The sequence below is a fragment of the Sceloporus occidentalis genome, unplaced genomic scaffold (assembly GCF_023333645.1).
Source record: "Sceloporus occidentalis isolate IW3139 unplaced genomic scaffold, rSceOcc1.0.p SCAF_261, whole genome shotgun sequence".
NCBI lineage: Eukaryota > Metazoa > Chordata > Lepidosauria > Squamata > Phrynosomatidae > Sceloporus > Sceloporus occidentalis.
In genome coordinates this window covers 892,361-898,092 of record NW_028317241.1, presented here as the reverse complement: position 1 = coordinate 898,092, position 5,732 = coordinate 892,361, and the positions used below count along the sequence as shown (strand labels likewise).

General features: G+C 42.6%; 1 pseudogene; it reads right to left on the bottom strand.

Moving 5' to 3' along the window:
- Positions 1-5,198: 5,198 nt before the first annotated feature.
- On the bottom strand, positions 5,199-5,379 carry LOC149275867 (U2 spliceosomal RNA; annotated as a pseudogene).
- Positions 5,380-5,732: the final 353 nt, after the last annotated feature.

The window sequence follows — 5,732 nt, the reverse complement described above, 5'->3', positions numbered from 1 at the left end:
CAAAAGTAGAATGGTAGGCATGACAAACCACGCACCTTCTAATGATATGGACCCACAATCTACATGTATAGAGTAATCTTGAATTACAGCTCCACAAAGTGCGTGCAAAGGATGGAGGATTAGCAAGAAGAAACTTAGCAATGAAAAAAGAATGATGGTGGCTTCCTAGCGCACAGGATGTACTGGACACAGGATATTAACATGGCAGACGGCGCCTTGAGGACATTCCATCAGCAGAAGTGCTCGCCAGGTCGAGGCAGGAGAAACTTTTCCAAGGTATTAAATTAAAAGACGTTGAATTAAGTTAAACCACCGGCACATTGAATTGACATTTCCCTTTTTTTAATGCAAGCTAAGATTGATGAAAAATACCACTTATCTACATTAAGGGTCAGAATATCCAGAGCAGGACGATGGCGTTTCAACGCGTCAGAGCAAAGACTGCCTTACATAATCCGAGAACCGGGACGCGGATCACATTCTGATGATCCAATTAACGGTGGGATACTTTGCAATCAGCCGGGAAGCAAGGCCCCCTAACAGATTGTGGGGCTGTAACATCAATTTCTTAAGTGCATTTAAAGGATTACAAATGTTAGTCCTGGCGTGAGATGGAAACACCCATCGAGGTGATCTGAACCACATTACCGTAATTGGGTGTCTGCACTAATGTTCTTTCTTACTGATGGTCTATTTGAATACATTGAAATGTGCTTTTATTTTATTTTTTTTCGTCCGATTTTTTTTTTAAACTGCTTTTGAATGAGAATCCCGCTCTTTGTCTTCATGGTTATAATTGCAGGTTTTATGCACCTGGGTATTAGCTTGATTTTCATCTTTTCTTATTATTCTTCGAGCATTACCCTTTATACCAAACACCAAGGGTACACGGAAAAAGGGACAAGATAACATTTTTGCTTAAAATATCGTTTTTCATAGGCTGAAAGTTATGGGCCAGACATCAAAACTTAACCGAATACAAATAAATCCTCCAATTTTTTAATGTTAAGAGTGTAGAATGTGATATCATTATTAGTATATTTATTAGTATACACATAAATATAATCTGCAGAACTCCTTGTAGTTGTTACTTCACTCGGTTCTTAGTCTGATTTTTTCATCGTACTTTCTGGGGTCTGTCGATGTCACCTCAGGAGGTCTCCGTTCTTGTCAACTGTGTTGCTTTGAAGACAATGGGTTCTGTCTTCGTTCTCATTGTGCGCTATCTAGTGTCATCATGGCAGTAAATTGCTATACACGGATTTTCTAAATGAGCTGACCTTTGTTACAATGTAAAAATTAGTCCTTTAATAACCAAGAGAAGTGGCCGGTTGGCCGTATAGATGACCTATGCAGCTGCTCATGTAGTTGGTTGGGAGGCATCGCTTTAACTTTACTTTAATCAGGTGTTTAAACAAAATACCGTATTTGCTCGATTATAAGACGACCCTGATTATAAGACGACCCCCCAAAATCTGAATATTAACTTAGGAAAAAAGAAAAAGCCTGAATATAAGACGACCCTAAAGGAAAAAAGTTTTACCAGTAAATGTTAATTCATGTAAACTATTTTTTTTAATAAAAGCTATGATTGAGAAAAATATTTTTTTTGTTTTTATTTCTTGTATTTTCCAGCCTGTCCCCCAGTTACGCACATCTGCCCCCAGGCTTGCCACACCAATATGGCACTGTGGCCCATGATATGCCTTTTAACCCTCTATATGCCACTGTGCCCCATGGTATGCCTTTTGACCCCCTATATGCCACTCTGCCTCCAGAAATGCCTTATACCCCTATATCCCATTCTGGCATTTAGGGGGTTAAAATGCATATTATGGGGCAGAGTGGCATATAGGGAGGTATAAGGCATTTCAGGAGGCAGAGTGGCATTAAGGGAGTTAAAAGGCATTGTATAGAGCACTCTGCCTCCAGAAATGCCTTATACCCCTATATGCCACTCTGGCATTTAGGGGGTTAAAAGGCATATTATGGGACAGAGTGGCATATAGGGAGGTATAAGGCATTTCAGGAGGCAGAGTGCTCTATTAAATGCCCCCTTAACGCCACTCCAGAAATGCCCTATGCCCCCATTTAACTAACACACACACACACTCTCTCCCCCCCCCCCTCCCCTCCCCTCTCCTCTCTCCTCTCTCCCCTCTCTCCCCTCTCAGCCCTCTCTTACCGGTGCTTCCAGCCGGGGCAGCGGGTTGACGTCGCCTTCTGCTGCAGCCGGAAGGAGGTGGAGTTGGCAGCGGGGGTTTGTATGCGTCCGTCGCGTATACTTTCCCCGGCTGTCAGAGATCAGAGATCTCTGACAGTCGGGGAAGGTCTACGCGACGGACGCAGACAACCCCCGCTGCTAGCCACACCTCCTTCCGGCTGCAGCGGACGTTGTCTACGCGGATCGCGTAGACGTCAACCCGCTGCCCCGGCAATACAGCAGGAAGCACCGGTAAGTGTGTATGATGGGGGGGGGGGGTGAGACAGGAGGATCCAGGTCCCCTGCAGCGGGGGATCTGGATCTTAGTCTCCTAATCAGACTCTATTTGAGGTCTGATTAGAAGACGACCCCGATTAGAAGACGAGGGGTATTTTTCAGAGCATTTGCTCTGAAAAAAACCTCGTCTTATAATCGAGCAAATACGGTAATAAGAAAAGTGCCAACTGTGATGTGGAGGAAGGGTTTCAGGAAAGGGTCTATGAAACCAATCTCTAGAACATCTAAGTGCACAGGTCTTTTTCTGATACAAGTCAATAACATTGTTTCAATCAGTTCCTGGATGTCTGTAGAGCAGTTTCCATGGAGGAACCAAGGTTGGCGTAACATTCCTTACATACATTCATGCACACATAACTAACATTCCTTATATACATTCATGCACACATACTGTATGTATCTTCTCAAGAACTTGTGTAAATCTTTACTTGTGTTAAGCAAAAATATTACATTTTCCAGAATTGTCCCACAAAGCTCTGGCCTTTAGTCTTAGTCACGCAAGACTAATGAGTTTCTGGAAATTGAAGACTTTAAGTGGCAGAACGAAACACGGAAAAGGCAAAACATGATGAAACCAGGCGGAGATAAATGCCAAGCCCTAAAAATCATCTGCCCCACCTAGAGCTTTTTGGGCAAATTCAGAGAGTTCCCAATTATATAAATTCAGTATTTTCTCAATAATATTTTCCTCTACATTTGTCTTTCTCTCCTCAGAAGATAAATATATATATATGAAAATATTAAGTAAATAAAATATATTCTTATTAATGAAAAAATAATAATTTCGCGCACAGAGGCCATATGGAAGGAAAAACAACACTATGCTACTTAAGCTCTATTTATGTGTAAATATGACTATAAAATATGTTGATGACAGATTCCTTTTAATTGGAAGTGCGCCATAAGCATATCTTGTATCATTTAAAGTACAGTATGTGTCTCGGGATTCAAGTGCTGAATTAAGTGGTCGTGGTTTAAACGACACAAGGATTCATTGTTGTTTTTGGCAACTTTTCAACAGTGCTTGGCACAACTCACATTAATTATTTATTCAACTTCCCATCAAAGTAGAAATTAGGTAGCACTTTAAATGAATTTTCTGTAAGGCAGACATCATGTGTATGATATTTATGGTTTGATGAAGGAGGTAATTATACTCTTATAGTAAAGTAGTCAAATCTGTGGCATAAAATCTCTATTAACCCACGCTGTACCAAAGTTACATGGATGGACAATGCTTACCCGCCTGCAAAACAAAGGGTTTAAATTAAGGTTATTTAGCGGTTGTGCCGCTCATGTTTTACATGCTGTCCTGCAGACGTTGATATTCATTTTCGGCTAACAGTAGTTTTAAGTAAACATCTGTAAATGTAGACGCTGTAAAAGTTTAATTAAAGGGACAGTCACACATTAAGAAGCTGAGGTCGATAACTTTTATCAGGCCAACTTAGAAAAAAAAACAAACAGGGCCTCAGAGGTCTCTTCTTTAGATGATAATAAGCACAAGTTACAGGTACTTTGATAATTAGCCTTCAAGTTAGTTATCCTAGTTCTATTGCTCCTCTGTGGTATTTGTATTGACTTTGTATTGGTGGGCATGAGAAAGGAGACGTTTGCCTCCTTTTGCCGCAGACCTCTCGCTCACAGCAGCATACCCCTCATCATTTCGGGTGTCTAAAGCTGGATACCTGTGTTGGAGGGTTAGAGGGCCAGGGCTGGTAAGAGGTTTGGTCAGGGGCAGGACCTCCACCCGACCTACCCAAAGACCTATAGTGATCTGCTCAGCTGTAGAACATCCCAAGGTGGCCACGTGGGAGTTGCAATGGAGTTCTATTACGGACCTCCATTGAGGGTTTTTTCCTCCAGTTCTGCAAAACCAAATGTATTCCCAGATACTGAATGGGTAAATACGCATTTTTTGAAAAGGGTGTAAAGTCTTCTTCTGTTTGCTGAAAGCCATGGCCAAAGAAACAAAAAACAAATTAAATGATCTCCATTTACCATAATTAGTAATCTGGCACCGGCTTGTGTTTCTTGAGTTACCATCGATAACGGTTTAGTTGAAGGTGGGCCTCTGGCTGACAGAGCCACCAACTGGCCCGATCATACCAGACGAACATAAATAAGTCAACGGCTGCACTTACACCATCAGGCGGCTGCTGGCCTTAAAGTGCCATACTTATTAATACTGGCCCAAGACCAACGTCTTGTAGCCAGTTTTGTTTTTTTGAAGCCCGAGGTGCGTGCTTCATTAGGTGCTGCATTCTGTGCTCCGAAGAGGCAGCAGAAGCCCTATACGAAACTGGGTCCCCACAAGGGGAACCCAGACAAATTCCTTTCCCCCCCCATGGGAGGGTCGGATCTTGGGACTCTCCCCGAAGGGTGAAACCCCATTGCCATGGGGCACTCCCATCAGGAAGTAGCCCCCTTAGGCTTCACCACCAAAAGGCAGTGTCCGAAAACAAAAGTGCCAAATCGTAAAAACAAATCGTGAACGTGGCCTCGCATAAAGGTTTGGTGACCGTGAAAATCCAAATCAAATAATTAATTGGCACACGTGCTTCCACACATTGTGATGTATAAATAATAAAAATAAATAAGGGCAGGCCATGACTGACCCAGCCGGATTCAAAAATAAATTCCTCTCCATGCCCTAATGGTGCGATGGAGGGAGTGCAGGATCCGCCTGTGCAGAAATGTGCATTTACCGTGTGCAGCGGCGTGCAAGACTGCACACGGTAACTCCGACATTACGTCAGGGCAATTTAAGCACCTCGGGCTCCATGCTTTCCCGAACCCTAAGGCCAGAGGATCAGTGTGATCCCTCTCCACCACAAGAGAGACTACACTTGATCTTAGCCAAAAGGCCGAGAAGGTCTTGTAGCCAGTACTGTTACCAAAAATTCTCCCAAACCATGCTGCGATATGAGAAAGCACCATTGGACGGCGTTGCACTTCATGACACGAAAGACGTTTCAATGTAAATGAGAGGTAATATAATGGGGAGGAATAATCATCCTGAGAACAGGAAGATATGATGGATTTACAATACATATTATATATACACATACAGAACCACATAGTAGCCATCTCCCCATTCCAAATCTTTGATGTTAAGCTTGCCCGGAGAACTGTATTATGGGATTATGAGTAAAAACTGAGCAGCCACATGGAACAATCCATTAGCTTCTATGGTAACTGCACCTAAAGTGCTCATTATGCACCTCCTCTA